Below are 17,578 nucleotides of genomic sequence, written 5' to 3'. Positions count from 1 at the left end.
CCCCCCATTTAAAAATAGACAAACTAGAGCAAAAAAAAAAAAATGCATTGCATAATTTGAGATAATTAACAGTAAATAATGTTCCAATCTTGCTCGGATCTCTGGCTTGGGGAATGGTTTTGAGTGTTAGGGATTGAAACACAGGGGGAAAAAGATAATTAAGAAGGAGACTGAGAGGGAAATTCAGGAGGTAGGGTATAGATATGGGATAAAACAGCAATAACTGGGCAGATTTCATACTCTTCTCATTGCTTCTTCAGTTTCTCTAGAGAATTTTCTTTACTGGTCATGACACTCATTTTTGATGGGGAAATCTGACCGGGATCAAACTTTGAACCCTGATTCTCCATAAACTCACAACACAAAACATCACAACAAAATAAAACAACACACAAACAGCAGATTAACAAAACACGACTTCATAAATAGAGCTACTGTTTCAGGTGTGAAGAAAGGGGTGTCAAAACCAGCTAAACTCACAGGTAAATGGCGCAGGACAGCTGCTATTCCTTAAGGGGTGCAGTCAGTGGTTTTTCTTTTCTTTTCTGGATCAGACCAGTGCTCTATTCTCACCGTAGCCCACCAGATGTCTATGGAAAGCCCACAAGCAGGACATGGGGGCAATGACACTCTCCTCCTTGTAATACCATGTGCCTAGTATTCTGGGGCATGTTACCTCTGATCCTAGAGATAATATGCATAGCCAGTCCTCCGTGGACTTGTCAAGTTGATGGCCACCCTACATCCTGTCGGAACCGTGGGATGGAAAGCCAGCTGGCTTGCCCCAGCTGGAGCGTCTCCCTTCTAAGCCTTGCTGCTGAGGAGATCCATTAGTCATCCTCCTCCGACATGCTTCCGCAACTCATGCTGCTGTGCATGCAAGAGCACACATTACCCAGCAGAGTAAACACACAACAGATCAGGCTCGAGGCGTGGATACTATACTAAACTACACATTTATTATACATAAATCAGGACAAAGAAAGGCATAGCCTCTCTTCTTGTCATTCTTCTTGGAGAGAGAGAGAGGACAAAAGCAATACAGAGTGGATGTTCCGCTCACAGGACTCCAGCAATCTGTGCTGGAATGTAAACAGAAATGTAACATGTAACAATCCCACATATCTGCAGCAAGGGTGGAAGGGAATTCCCAACCCATCCAGTGGCAGCAAATTCTCTGTTGAACGATCCATTGAGACCTGACTTCAAACGTCTGCTTAGCCATGAAGTTTCAAATGCCATGAAGTTTACTTGGTAGCCTTGCCTGAGCCGTAACTGCTTATTAAGGGAGCTGGGTCGATAAATGGTAGGTGGAGAGTGGAAAACCATATACGCTGGTTGGCATCTGCCTATCTCAGGAGACAATGAAGGAGTGCGCCTTTGGGGGCGCTGCCGAGCTGTTGCAGCTCCTGCTGTGGCTGTAGAGAAGGCCCCTGTCTCTGCTGGGAGCATTTGTGACCTCATTTTGAATTTCTGTTGCAGCAATTCAGCTTTCCCACTGCTCGAAGTGGCCATTACCCATGAAACAGACAAGGACATGTTTTTAAAGGCAGCCCCTCGGGGATCAAGTCGCTTGCCCTACATAATATTTCTGTGTGGGTTATTCTTCTTCTTATTATTATTTAATGCACATCAATGTGGTAATGAGATGGAACAGACTTCCTAATGAATACATGCAAAAGTGACAAGAACCAAAGTTGGATTAATTTGTCCATTCCTGATGGTAGCTGAACAGTGGGGCAGCATGCAGAGCCCGTTGCTTCCTCATAAGAAAAGTCTCCTGGATCAGTCCAGGGGCCCATCTAGTCCAGAATCCTGTTCTCACAGTGGCCAACCAATGTCCTAGTGGGAAGTCTGCAAGCAGCATCTGAGTGCAAAAGCGCTCTCCCAGCTTGCCATTCCAGCAGTTGGTATTCAGAAGCATTGTGGAGATAGAACATAGCCATCATGTCTTAATTACATGGACTTACTACATGGGAACCCCTATATGTGTCCACACTATACATATGTATAAATTTTCTGTTTTACAATTTAAAGTGCTCATTTTTACATCCTTAAGATATCAATGACTCCCTTTCTTCTCTTTCAATGGTTCATTTTACGTATCATAAATCCCTGCATGTTTTACAAAAACTATACAATTCGGTATTACATTATTATACCCAGTGCTTTCTTTTTTCTCATATATAATATAATATATATATTATATATATATATATATATATATATAATGTGTGTGTGTGTGTTTATGGGTACTCTCATTTTGACTCAAGAAAATCACCATTTTATAGTTCAAATCAGGGAAAATAAAGACAGCAAACACAACGAAATTGACCAATCACTGTGCTAAATCCCAGCTCCTGCTTCACACATTAAACGCTCACTTGCGTCTGAGACTCAGGAAACACCATGATAGGAAATGAGGCCACCATTGGAGGTAGCAACAGAAGTGATGATTCATCATGCTAGAGAAGAAACTATTTTTTTTAAAAAAAGATAGTTTCTTCTCCCTTTAGATTCACAAAATGTTTAGGGATATGCGTACCCCTATGTACCCTCCCACCCAAAAAAGCACTGGATGTAACTGCGGAGCTCCGTACACCTTTATTCTTTGAAATGACCTACCTTAATTCTTTTTGTATAGCAGAACAACCTATGAATTAATGTGTGATTAAATGCCTGCTTCTTCAGAGGAATCGGCCTAGCAGGGGGGGCACTCAGTTGGGTTTTCTGTCTGTTCCATCTCAAGTACTATTGCTTTCCAATAACATGATCTTTCACATAACTTTGCACCTTAAAATAAGCCTGAAGACTGGTTTTCTTCCACACAGGCAGAATTAATACTATATATATATATATATATATTTGCTTTCGTAGATTTTCACGGGTACAGGAATGCAGGTTTTGGTGTCTTCGGGTGTCTTCCCGTGTAAGAGTCGGGGTGTCTGGGCGACGTTTCGACGAGGTCTCACTCGTCATCTTCAGGCTGGTGCTTTCGGCTTCTTGTTACTGGAACAGAGCAGAATCTGGTGTTTGAGTTCCTATAAATACTGTTGAGGGGTGTGGTGTATAGCCTCCAACGTTCTGGGCAGAGAGGAAGTTCCTAGATTAGTGTGCCTTTTCTTCTTTTGTTCCTTAATTACTTGAGGGATATCTTGAGTGATTTCATGAGTGATATTCTGAATACCACTGGGTGGGTCATTAAGTGTAGATTAGTTGCTAAAGCTTTCGTGTCTTGACCTCTTGAGCTTGTGAAGAGTTTTTCTGAGAAGATGGCTGTGCTGCATTTAGTTGTGCTCTGGCTTGGCTTCGTGTATAGGGGCACAAAACCACAGCTCGCCCCTATACACGAAGCCAAGCCAGAGCACAACTAAATGCAGCACAGCCATCTTCTCAGAAAAACTCTTCACAAGCTCAAGAGGTCAAGACACGAAAGCTTTAGCAACTAATCTACACTTAATGACCCACCCAGTGGTATTCAGAATATCACTCATGAAATCACTCAAGATATCCCTCAAGTAATTAAGGAACAAAAGAAGAAAAGGCACACTAATCTAGGAACTTCCTCTCTGCCCAGAACGTTGGAGGCTATACACCACACCCCTCAACAGTATTTATAGGAACTCAAACACCAGATTCTGCTCTGTTCCAGTAACAAGAAGCCGAAAGCACCAGCCTGAAGATGACGAGTGAGACCTCGTCGAAACGTCGCCCAGACACCCCGACTCTTACACGGGAAGACACCCGAAGACACCAAAACCATATATATATATATATATATATATATATATATATATATATGCACATCTCAACAGCCTACACCCCAAAATACAATTCACTATGGAAATAGAAGACAACAACCAACTCCCCTTTCTTGACGTCCTAATCTACAAAAAACCTGATGGCTCCCTAGGACACACTATCTACCGGAAAAAAACACACACCAACCGATACTTACATGCACAATCACACCACCACCCTGCACAAATAAACTCCGTAGCCAAGACTCTCATCTCCAGAACCAAACGCCTGGCTGACAAAGACCACTTGACAACTGAGTTACAGAATCTCTCAAATGTGTTAATCGCCAATGGATACCAGAAAAACAGGGTTACGAAGCTAATCCAAAAAGAAACACCCCCCAAAAACCAAGACACAGAAGAAAACAATGGCATGGCCCTCCTTCCTTATATCAAGGGCACTACAGACAAAATCAGCAAAATCCTCCATAAACACAATATCAAAACAGCCTTCTGCACCAACCAAAAAATAGCCAATATCCTCAGAAACCCAAAAGACAAAATCCAGCTGGAAAACCAAGGGGTCTATGAAATACCCTGCAAAGTCTGCCCAGCCACGTACATTGGACAAACAAACAGACGAATAAATGCACGTATCGCAGAACACAAGAATGCCGTCAAAAAAGAAGAAAAAACTTCCTCTCTTTTCCAACACATGAAAGAAACAGGACACGAAATTAATTTTGCAGATTCCAAATTGCTCTTTAACATGGAACATCACCACAAGAGAATAATCATGGAAGCCATCGAGATAGAGAAACACCCTCACAACATGAACAAGCGTGACGACACGTCCCGCCTGCCAGACATCTGGAAATTAGCCCTCCCCACAAAAACCGACACCAGAACCAGAGGCACACAGAACGCCGTCACCAATCAACCACACCAGACCCAAACCCAGACCCTCTCCACAGACATATTACAGACTCCATCCAGTAGCCAAACTATAGTGGCACCTCCGGATGCTGCACCCCCCTGCAATCCCTACACAGATCTGGCTGGCACAAGGCACAAAACCACAGCTCGCCCCTATACACGAAGCCAAGCCAGAGCACAACTAAATGCAGCACAGCCATCTTCTCAGAAAAACTCTTCACAAGCTCAAGAGGTCAAGACACAAAAGCTTTAGCAACTAATCTACACTTAATGACCCACCCAGTGGTATTCAGAATATCACTCATGAAATCACTCAAGATATCCCTCAAGTAATCAAGGAACAAAAGAAGAAAAGGCACACTAATCTAGGAACTTCCTCTCTGCCCAGAACGTTGGAGGCTATACACCACACCCCTCAACAGTATTTATAGGAACTCAAACACCAGATTCTGCTCTGTTCCAGTAACAAGAAGCCGAAAGCACCAGCCTGAAGATGACGAGTGAGACCTCGTCGAAACGTCGCACAGACACCCCGACTCTTACACGGGAAGACACCCGAAGACACCAAAACCTGCATTCCTGTACCCGTGAAAATCTACGAAAGCAAATATATATATATATATATATATATATATATATATATATATATATATATATATTATAATATATATAATATATATTTTTTCTCTCTCCCCCGCTTAACTGAACAGGTAAGTAATGCTCAGAAGGATGCGTACAAAGAAATGGATTTTGCAAAGTTCCATTTTGGGCAGGCGAACATTGCTTTGCATCCCAAGGCAAGAAACCACACCTTTAACTCATTGCAGATTTGAGGCATTTCAACACAGGAGATTTAAAGCATTTCTTGGGCCTAAATCACTTCGCAGTAGGCACCATAAAATGCTACGTTGCCCTGAATGCTCTCTCAGATTAGACATGCATTCTGATTCACTATTCTATCTTAATTGGAGATTGTACATTTGCATAATAGTACTGGAGAGGATGAAAGATGGTTTAGGACTCATGCGTGAAAAAATGCCGTTGGTGCAAATCCTCATGGCTCCTTTTTATTTTTTAATTCTGTGGGTGCGATGGGTATTTCCGAACTCTTGTGGCATTCACATATTTTTACATTTAGTCTTGAATATTCAAATTGAAGATATAACGCCGCCTATGGGGACAAAGACTGAGCATTTGAGGAAAAGGCAAATCAACTTTAAGATGGATTATGGCTTAAAAAAAGGAAAAGAACAAAAGCCATTTCGCGTAATACGAAGTTCATGATTACCATAAAATTGCATTTTGGGGGCATTAATGTACAGTATGATGCATTAGGCTGATAAACAACACTGCTTCAAAATTGGCAAATATCCCCAAGTAAAGCTAATGCTTTCTGTAACTCTTTTCCGTACTTCAAGCTCTCGCTCTGGAATGTATGTTGACCTAAGAGGCTGAACATTTTTATAAGGCTTTCAGTTTTCAGAGCATTTCACCAATGGTGCTGTTGTAACTATTAGCAAAGTAAGAACAGAAGACAAAGAACCTTATGGATCAGACCAGTGAAGAAGAAGAGAAGAAGAGTTTGGATTTGATACCCCGCCTTTCACTCCCTTTAAAGAGTCTCAAAGCGGCTAACATTCCTGTCAGGGAACTGACATCAGAGGCACGGGAGAAGGAGAGGGTCTCTGATTCTGCAGGAGAAGGTCCCAGCGCTAGAGGGAGACTCAGCTGGGAAGAAGGGGAAGAGAATGAGTGTAACACCAGGGATCCAGGAGAACAACGGGACAGGGAGGTGCAGGGGCTCCCGGACTCTTTGTTGGAAGTTAGTGAGGAGAGCCCAAGCACCCCGCTGCCCACGCCCACCCTGCGCAGGAGACTCCCACGCAGTGAGAGGCGGAGACGATTGGGCGTCAAACAACTCTTATGTTGGCAGCACTTTAAGAAACGCCCACAGACAGATTCTACGAGTGACTAAGGGCAGCCACGCTGAGATGGGCTGTGCAGTCCGGAGGGTTTAACCAGGCAATCTAATGCTCAAACGGAGCAGGATTACGCACGAGTAACTCCCAACCACTACAATTCCCTTCCTCCCCCACAACAAACACTCTGTGAGGTGAGTGGGGCTGAGAGACTTCAAAGAAGTGTGACTGGCCCAAGGTCACCCAGCAGCTGCATGTGGAGGTGCGGAGACGTGAACCCGGTTCCCCAGATTACAAGACTACCGCTCTTAACCACTACACCACACTGGCTCTCCATCAAGTCCAGGGTCCTGTTCTCACAATGACAGGCCATATGTCAGGCTTGAGGAATCTCTCCCTGCCCTCCCAAGGGTTTCAAGGAGATGGGAAAAAACAAGAAGGCTTTGCAGTATGATTTATTCAGTCACTGCGGTAACAAAGAATTCCAGTCTTTACTCCATGATAGAGTTGTTCACTCTGGCTCCTCCTCCCTTCCCCTTCCCCTTCCCCTTCCCCTTCCCCTTCCCCAGCCCCTACAGAAGCCTCCTGTTGCCAAACACCACTGCATACATTGCTCTTGTACCCTCAACGACAGCCACGTCCTAGGGGACGGAGGATCTGCCACACTGCCTATTGAAGAGTTTGCTGGCTGCTCTTTCCCCTCCCTTAATTCTCCCAATTCAGCGTAGCTTGGCTGTTCACCCATCCCTACCTCACTATCTTCCTCATTGTTTGGCTGCAATTCAAGACTGTCTCTCTCCGCCCTGTTAGCTACAGGAGAAATGGGGGGGGGAGGGGAGAGACCCCCACCATGCCTGTGCCTCTTCATTCCAGTCCCTGACACCAGAAGCCTACGGGAAATGCACAAGTAGGACCTGAGCGCAACAGTGTTCTCCCCTCCTGTGGTTTCCAGCAGCTGGTATCACGTGTCAGCATCACTGGGAATCTGTTGAGACCCATACTTCCAAATGGCATCTTCTGAGACCCATTGCCTTGCCAAATGCAAGGTGGTTCTTTTAGAATGAGATTCAGAAGTAATACAAAACACAAGTGAGGGAGAAGATGAAATGAAGCCCTCAAGAAGTGTACACAGGCAGCCCACCCCATTTCCCCACACGCAGGGTAGTTCACTGAAAACCTTTCAGTGTATGGCCAGTGACACCCATGTGGGTGACAACCCCTTTAAGAGGGGACCCTCAAATCGCTGCCGCAGGTGGGGGGGGTTAGTCACCACTTCAAACCCCCCCCATTGTAGGGAAGAAAAGACTAAAGGATTCTGCTCAAAGCCTTAAACTACCAAAGTTGTGAAGAATTGCTACAGGGAAGACAAAACCTGCCAATGCAGGAAAATTTCTTCCCGGCTCTTCAACAGCAACCAGTCAAAGACCGTAGCAGCGCCCACTAAACAAGAAGAAAAAGGTTAACCTGTAAACAAGAAACATTAAACAAAGGGAGGTTTGGGTGGGCGCACTGGTGGAAGAAGAGGAGTGCAGGGGGACCGCACCATCCCTGGCAGCACGATCCCGGTGGGGTGCCATCGCGGCTGCCCCCCCCCATGCTGGGTGCCACACCACCGCAGGCGGTGCACCATGCCCCCGGGACGTGCACCAGCCCCACCCCATCTGCTCTCCGTCCCCCGGTGCCAGAGCATGAATCTGCGCCACTGGGTAGGTGAAACTCTTGAGCAAACTTCCTGGCTGCTGCTGGCTCCACCCCCTATTTATGCGACTGGCCCATAGCTGTCAATTTACAGCTTTGAAAATAAGGGACCAGCAGCCTCGAAAATAAGGGATCAGCAGCCAAAATAAGGGATTTTAGACAACCAGTTGAAATACAAAGTTAAAAGGGACCAGATAATTTTGGAGAGCGGCGCCAGTTTTTAGCCCTTCGTTTCCAGAGGTTGCTGCTCAAGACACAAGCTGATGAAACACCGCAATTAAATAACTACAAGCAGCAACCACTTTTTGCACAAAACAAAGTCCAAGCTATGAAGATGCTACTGCAGTTCTGTATCTTTTCTCTCGTGCTCCATCTGCAGCTCTCAGTTCCATCAGGCGGGGCAGGAGGAAGATGGGGGGGAGGGAAATAGCGTCTAAAGTAAACCCGCAGATCAGACCATCTATGCTAGTCTACTACTACAAATCTATGGGAGAAGTGCTTGCGGTCCTTCCTCCGCTTTCCCCCTCTATGGTTAGCCCTTGAAACACCTGTCCGCGCCTCTGCCTCCTCTCTCTGAACTGCTTTCTCTGTGGTTGCCCTCACTCTTCTCTCAAGGCTCCTCAGCAATTCTTGGGCCACGCCAGGCTGCCCATCTCATTTGGGTCCTTTGGCGGCGCAGCTGCAGTATGGCCTAGCAGGAGCGGCAGCAGCGGCAGCAGGCAGAGGGGAGGCCCCAGGCAGAGACGCTCAGTTCGGCAGCCACGAGGAGGATGGCAGCGGAAGGGCCCGAGGCTCTCGCCAGTCCTGGCAGGGAGGGGCTCCCAGGGGCCGAGGCTGGTGAGAGGAGGCCGGAGGGAGGTGGGCCAGGCAGCCAAGCAACACAGTTGGAGCCTCCCTCCTCCCTGGCAGGCAGGGAGGGAGGGAGAGGAGCTGCTACCTTTGAAACCCGGGAAATTTAAGGGACATCATCAATAAGGGACAGCAGCGGGACACGGCGCTGGGATAAGGGAGTTCCCCGCCAAATAAGGGATGGTTGACAGCTATGGCCCCCAGCAGTGTAACCTGTCTACTGAGGCTGGGCATGAATAACACTGAGAGGCAGGCAAGCCCATACAAACTGGAAAGTTCCCTGGGTCCAAAGCAATACACACGATCCCACAAAGGGCACCCACAGAATAAAGTCTGAGTGCACATTTCTCCGAAAGCTTCTGCTAGGCCTGAAAGATATAAGTGACAGCTCAAGTGTTAGTCCTTTATGCTTCTGACTTGCATCCAGATGTTTGCTGCAGAATGGAGTTCTGTTCTGTAAGATAACAATAGCAGCAGAGTTTCCATCCATTTCCCCCGCAATCTAAAATGGCATCAGCGGAAAAGCTGTTGCACTTGACAGCCAGGCAAAGCAAGCTGCAGATAAATGGGAAGCTTTCAAGAGATGGAAGTGCTGCTGGGCAACTCTGAGCTCCCTTGAGGCCCAGGGAAGATAATGTGCAAATCTCAGATGGTGTCGGGATATGCTTAGCTTTCAAGTGAGAAGTGATGAGCATGAGAGTCCTTATAAGTCACTTGAGCCTGAAGGCACCAAGCAGTTGGATAAAGTGAAGAGAGGGATCATTCCCTGCCCTGGCAAGGGCTACAACTCCATGGTTGTCTGAGGAAATTGATGACACCTTTGGAAGAAAGAAAATAGATAATTTCTTCCCAGGAAGCAAAATGAGGCATGATGACTGGGTGATGTGCCCCTGTTTTTGTTGCATGTGGCCTTAGATGTCATTGTTTCCAGAGGAATAACACCATTGCCAGTAGGAGGTAATGATGATGATGATAATAATAATAATAATAATAATAATAATAATAATAATAATAATAATAATAATAATAATATATTTGCACCCTGCCCATCTGGCTGAGTTTCCCCAGCCACTCTGGGTGGCTTCCAACAAAGATTAAAAAATACATTAAAATGTCACACATTAAAAACTTCCCTTCAGATGTCTTCTAAATGTCAGGTAGTTGTTTATCTCTTTGACATCTGACGGGAGGGCGTTCCACAGGGTGGGTGCCACTGCTGAGAAGGCCCTCTGCCTGGTTCCCTGTAGCTTTGCTTCTTGCAGTGAGGAAACTGCCAGAAGGCCCTAGACGCTGGACCTCAGAATAGGGCCTCTTCTCTAATATTGATAATTCTAATCATCTGCAAGAATGCCAATGTTATCTACTCACTGATCTATCTTTTGCCAATGGCTCCCCTACTAGTACAGTACTTGTGGTTGCTTGCATGGCACTGCAACTCATTTATAGCCAGGGCTACACAGACTCCAGAAATTCACTCTCATCCCTCCTCAACAGCCCTGCTTCTCTGCAGGCTTCAGCCATGAACAGTAAAATAAAAATATACATCGTATTGTTTCTGTAAGCAAAGCCCTAGTTCTGGTCTTATTTCCAAGGCGTGTCAATCCTCTATCCTCTTCCTTTTTAAATGCATAAACTGGCTCTCTGGATGACTGAAGAGCTGGTATTTCTGAGACCTGGACTCTTTTTACAAAGAGAGCCACAGCTTGGTGCAATGGACAGCAAAGCAAGTGAAGCCCCAAACTCTTCATAGTTCTCCTCTTCCACAAAGTTTGCACATACTTGATTGCATGCTACAAACACCCCTTTCTTGGCAAAGGTTTGCCGCTTGATTTATCTCTCCTGTTCTTCTGTTTGCTCAGAAAGTAATAAGTTTACACTTGGTGGAGAGATTAAGCCATCTGGGTGAATTTGTGAAAAGCACAACTCTGCCATATGGTGAAGGAAAGGTACTGTGTCTTCATTCTTTACCCTGCCCCCGCCCCCCTTGGTTCAATATGCACAGCTTTGGGGAAGTAAATATCTCCAGTTTGGAAATGTCATCAGAGCTTAGTTTGAGATGATGATTGTTGAGGGTACCTGAGCTGACTAAAGAAATGGCAAAGAAGAATGGAAACCGCACCAGTTCATGAGTATATGGATCAAACCAGCAGATCGTTGACCCTCCAAGTGCCCCTGTTCTCCAGGGTGTGGTGGATGACCCTTGCTCTGAAAAGCGTGGTCAAAATTAAAGGGTTCAGGAACTCAGACTAGACCAAATTTCATAAAATCATACACAGGGTTTACTAAAAAAACAAAACTCTACAAGAGAGAAAAACTCCAAATAATTACACAGATTAAAATAGCTCAGAAGGTAAGAAAACAACAAATGCTAACTGATCCAGCTAATCAACATAAACGCTTACACTTCAATCTCAGTTGGCTGAGCAAAGGAACTAGATGCTGTCAAAAGCCCAAGTAAACACTGACCTAACCTTGGCTGGCTGGAGCTCCCAGCAATCCAGGTTTTATGGGAACTTAGATCATAGGCATTCACCTCTTCCACCCAATTACCTTGTGACACCCGCCTTGAATCCTTAACCGGAGACAGCTGTATGCAAGCTCATTATTTCTGAGGTTCTAACCCACTCCCATAAACCAGTTTTAAAGGGGTGATATCACCACACAGGGATAGTCCTGGATTTACAAAAGCCACCCTCCGTTTCTGATTTGATCCCAGAATGTCCCGCTTTTTCTTAGGACATCCCTATTTTCATCGGAGACACATCGGAAGGTATGGAGTGTTGTGACCCCTGAGCCAAGGAGATAAGTAACTATACAACCTTTAGAAGACAGGTAGCCCTGTAGGCAGTTTTTAATGTTGAACATTTTATTATGTTTTTATATATGTTGGAAGCCACTCGAAGTGGCTGGGGCAACCCAGTCAGATGGGTGGGGTATTATTATTATTATTATTATTATTATTATTATTATTATTATTGAATAGGACATCCTTATTTTCACTGGAGTAATGTTGGATGGCATGAGATTGCAAAGGTGCAAAAGTTCAGAATGTACACACAACTGGACAGCAGCAACAAAATTATTAGTTCTGTTCTTCTCCCTGCTCAGCAGGTTATCAGGGGTCAAACATATTGCCCGCGCTGGTGGTCTGAACCGATCACTTCCTTCCGCTGTACCTTCCATTTTGGCTCCCTCCAATTCTCATATCCTCCTTCTCGCTATCTGGGCTACTCTCAGCTGCATGGTTAAGCAAAAGGACCCATGTGACCTTCAGGGCACATTTTTCCTGTCCTAGGCCTATGATGATGTTCCAATGTGTAACTCTGATGGATCACCTGACACCTAGAGCTCCTGGTTCCATCCCAGCTATCCCTCAATGGTATTGCCTCCTGACACTAAGTTACCTTGATATCAAAATTTGGCATGACTCTGTTGAACAAAGAAGACGATCTCCCATAGTCTCCCATGATGTAACTCTGTTTCTACTGAAAATATTGAACCCAAGGAGGAGTCCAACCACTGAATTTGGGCCAACTTGCTCAGGGGCGATACCATTTTAGTTTTGGTCCATGTATCTATATATATATTGGGTTGGATCCAAAGATTCCCTTGTTCCAATGGAATGAATCTTCTTGTGGTAGAGGAAGATAACCTTTTGGATTCAGCTCATTGTGTCTTTCCCAGATCATTTTTTCGCTCAGTTACATAATTCCTGATGTGTCAGTTTTGATGCTTCAGAACCAAGACCAAGGTATTTGGAGCTTCAGAAACCTTGGGAAACACTCAGATAGGGAGAAAGCATACTTATTTTTATTCTAAAAGCCCATTTATGTGCACAGCCATAAATTCATCTGCCAAGGAAGCTATTGTCAGTATGTAGCCTCTCATACTGTAGATTGTGCAAGTTTTATTGTCCATCTTACAAAAAATTCCTTTTCATGTTCTCTTCAAGGACTCTCTGAAGTGCTCATAAATGTATCTGCTTCTTGTGAGTTCTAAATTGCTAGTATAAAAAGGAAACGATGTCTGAATGTATCCTATAAATTACCGGAATAATAACTATGTAAATGAAAAGAAAGCACCTGTCAATACATCTGTTTTCCTGGTATCTAAAGTAACTGCTCAAAAAATAAGTCAGCTTCGCCAAGAAAACAGTGTTCAAAACTATAATAACAACGAACATTATGTACTATCTCTTAACAGGTAGCAAAAGGAAAATTATATAAAATAGAAAACTTATAAAGAAATAAAAAGATAAAAAATAAAGAAGTAACAAAGATAAGAGACAAAGAAATAAAAAAGACATTTTTTAAATCAATAAATAATATTATCAAAATTATAATAATAACAACAATAACAACTTTATTCTTTGTACCCCTCCCAAGTTACTTATCATGAGATGGTTCAATTATATATTTCATTTTTAATTTCCAGAAATGAATTCTGGAGGGGGGGGGAACCCCTGCAGAGAATACTAGAATGCAATGGATTAGCACTGCAAGTTTAGAACCCTAATTAGAAACACGACAGCTGGTACGTCCTGTTTCATGCCACTGCCACCTGAGCTGCCCATCCTGCTGCCGGGCACAGATTTTGGGCAAGATTTCACTGATTTCTGGCAAGATTTCACTTGTGGCCTTACCCCGGCTAATGGCTTGGCTGGCTGTGTCAGCTACTTTTTCTCTTTTCTTCCATTTTTAATTTCCTTTTTAATGTTAACATTGGGAACAGAAAAATTATAGCACCCCTGCTTCCAGGTCTATTGCCTTGCATTTAACGTCTTGGTCTCAATGCCTTGATCTTCATGCCACACAAGCTGAGTTCAATTACCTCTCTCCTCATCTCCACAGGGGATTTGTGGAGGGAAGGTAGCGAATGTCAGAATGCTTTCGGCTGCACCACCCTACATACTGTCGGATACTCAAGCCGCAGTCAGAGGTAACTGGCCTCACTCCAGGCATTCGGCTTGAGATCCTTGTTGACCTCCCCGTCTGCGCCTCCCGGCAGGATACAGGCAAGGTCACCAATCGGCGATCCCACTCAGCGTGAGAGGGACACACCTCTCCCCCTCCTCCCTGGTTCCCTCAGGGAGGGGTAAAGAGACAGAGAGAAATCTATTTACATGTCTTTATTCCTGTCATTCCAGCAGTACAGAGAAACGTGTCTGCACTCTCCAGTCTCCAACAGTAGTGTGAGAAACTCCACCCCTGTACTTCCAGTACAGGTCAGATGACACTCTGAGCTAACATCCAGTGCTCAGTACAATGAATAGACTGCCCCTTTTTCCCAATAGTACAGTCCCACACATCAACATCCTGTTTTGCATTCCAGACACCTGCAGCTGGCTTTTGCATTGCTGCTTTTTCCTGACACATACCTCCTATGTTTCATTATGGTTCGCACAATTGCAGCGGCAATGGAATAATTTAAATGGATCAGCTGTGTCCTGTCATAGGCAATCAGATGCAGCAGAAGTAGAAACAACAGAAAGACACAGTGCAAAGAGTTAAGGTATCACCTTACTAATGGGAATAGAAGTGGAAAACCAAAATACTGAAGTGCATAAGGATGCAGTAGATCTCAAGAAAACCCATGTCCTCTTGGACTACTGAAATTCACTCTACATGGGGCTACCTTTGAAGATGACTCGGGAACTACAACTATTCCAGAATGCGGCTGCTAGACTGGTGACTGGGAACGGCCACCGGGCCTATATAACACCGGTCTTAAAGGATCTACATTGGCTACCAATACGCTTCTGAGCACAATTCAAAATGTTGGTGCTCACCTTTAAAGCCCTAAATGGCCCTGGCCCTGTATACCTGAAGGAGTGTCTCCACCACCATCATTCAGCCCAGATACTGAGATCAAGCACTGAGAGCCTTCTGGCAGTTCCCTCACTGCATGAAGTGAGGTTACAGGGAACCAGGTAGATGGCCTTCACGGTAGTAGCGCCCACCTTGTGGAACACCCTCCCATCAGATGTGAAGGAAATAGACAACTATCTGTTTAGAAGACACCTGAAGGCAGCCCTGTTTAGGGAAGTTTTTAATGTTTGATGTTCTATTGTGTTTTTAATATTGTGTTGGGAGCCACCCAGGGTGGCTGGGGGAACCCAATCAGATGGGCGGCATACAAATAAAACAGCAACAACAACAACTGCTAGATCAGACAAATTGTCTAGCATCCCGAACCTCAGTTTTGCAAGATTCCAGCTTCAGTAATTGGCATTTCCCCAGCAGGGCTGTCAACAAGTAATGTCTGAAATCCCGTTGGACCAATACTGAGCTAGTTGAACCAATAGTCTGACTAAGACGGCTTCCTGTATTTCCCCAGTGCTCAGCCAGATACACCTGGGAGCTCCACAAACAGATCATGAAGGCAATAGTCCTTCCGCATGTTAGGGAGAGAATGATTCACTTTCTGCCAAGTGTTTTGCCAGCTCCCATTTATATACTTTTATTGCTGCTTTCACCTTTATTAATTATTTCAATTTCTTGCTGTGAGCTGCCGTGAGAATTCACCTTACTAAAAGAAAAAGAAAGACCAGTGACAATGATTTAAATGCATCACTAACAGGAGACTACCTGGAAGGGCAGCTGGATCTGTGGGCGACAAGAGAGTCAAATATTTGGGAAAGGAGACTCTAGCTGTATTTTCATGCAGCCCACAAAATGAGGTGGAAAACAGAGAAGGGGGTAGGTAATGTGGTGGCTCAGAGGAAGAGAGAACTATGCAATCTTGCAGTGCTTCCAACGCCACCCACTTTCGGTTCTGCCACCACCTGCTGTTGGCTACAGCCCCCAATTGACTTTTTCAAAGGTCTCCAGAGGAATAATATTCTTTACAGCTGCTCTACGTGCACAATGTTCTGCAGAACATTGTTTTATGCAGGAAGGGCAGAACAGTGGAGACTTCATGATTCATGTCCCAGTTATGAATTAATTGTATACAGAAAATAAGTGTGGGAGAGGGAGAAGCAGTTAGATATTTCTGTTTTGTAGACTCAGTGACCTTGTTCAAATGCACAGACACACCAGCTGTTGTCTCAGTGGCTGACCATGAAAAAAGCAAGTTGGATACTTGATTAGGGTGCTTTGGATATTGACTCATCCAGGGATTTAATTATGGCACTTGAGAGTCCACTTTACTTTGACAGGTTACATTTCAGAAGATGGCTTTCTTAGTTCCTTCACCTGCGGCTGGGTAAGTGATTGACTTGCTGAGCAGCAATTCATATGGCTGATGATGGTGGCCATTGTGTGTGTGTGTTGAGATTATCGGGTCAATGAACTGCAGCTGCCATGGGAATGGAAGTCTGGCATGCAGGCATGCCCTTGGAAGGACTTGATTGATGTCACTTCACATCACGATGCACTTTAAAACAAATGGATGTTGTACAAAATGGAGACGACTGTAGATTTTTAAGCATTGCTTTTGCAACCGTTACACTTAGGCCTGGTATCATCAACTGCCATTTCCCAAGCAAGTCTGCCCATGTCTTTTAAATGGTGTGGGAATCCCTTGCAGACAACCACAGTGTTTGGAGAGAATCAATCAGGTTGTGTATCCACAGCAGTGATCACTGCAGATGGTGACAGCAGCCACAAAATTAAAAGACGCCTGCTTCTTGGGAGAAAAGCAATGACAAACCTAGACAGCATCTTAAAAAGTAGAGACATCACCTTGCCAACAAAGCTCCGTATAGTAAAAGCTATGGTTTTCCCAGTAGTGATGTATGGAAGTGAAAGCTGGACCATAAAGAAGGCTGATCGCCAAAGAATTGATGCTTTTGAATTATGGTGCTGGAGGAGACTCTGGAGAGTCCCATGGACTGCAAGAAGATCCAACCTCTCCATTCTGAAGGAAATCAGCCCTGAGTGCTCACTGGAAGGACAGATCCTGAAGCTGAGGCTCCAATACTTTGGCCACCTCATGAGAAGAAAAGACTCCCTGGAAAAGACCTTGATGTTGGGAAAGATGGAGGGCACAAGGAGAAGGGGACGACAGAGGACGAGATGGTTGGACAGCGTTCTCGAAGCTACCAGCATGAGTCTGACCAAACTGTGGGAGGCAGTGGAAGACAGGAGTGCCTGGAGTCCTCTGGTCCATGGAGTCACAAAGAGTTGGACATGACTAAACAACTAAACAACAACAACAACAACAACATCCACAGCAGTAATCAGAGGAAGAATGACCATTGAGAGGAGTACAGAGAGAATAAACGCTATGGTGCATCTGCAGCAGCACAACCAGACACCTTTATCTGCCCTAGGTGCAACAAAACACGTCAAAACCCATACCAGTCTCTACAGCCACAGCAGTTGCTGTAACTCTGCAATGGTTTGACTTTACCCGCAAAGTCACACTCCTCTATTATCCCCCAAGACAGATGGATGCCAATCAACTAACCAATTGTTTGCCGCCCTGGGATCC

This window comes from Podarcis vaucheri, assembly GCF_965113315.1.
Source record: "Podarcis vaucheri genome assembly, chromosome: 9".
Classification (NCBI taxonomy): Eukaryota; Metazoa; Chordata; class Lepidosauria; order Squamata; family Lacertidae; genus Podarcis; species Podarcis vaucheri.
This window is presented reverse-complemented; position numbering follows the sequence as displayed.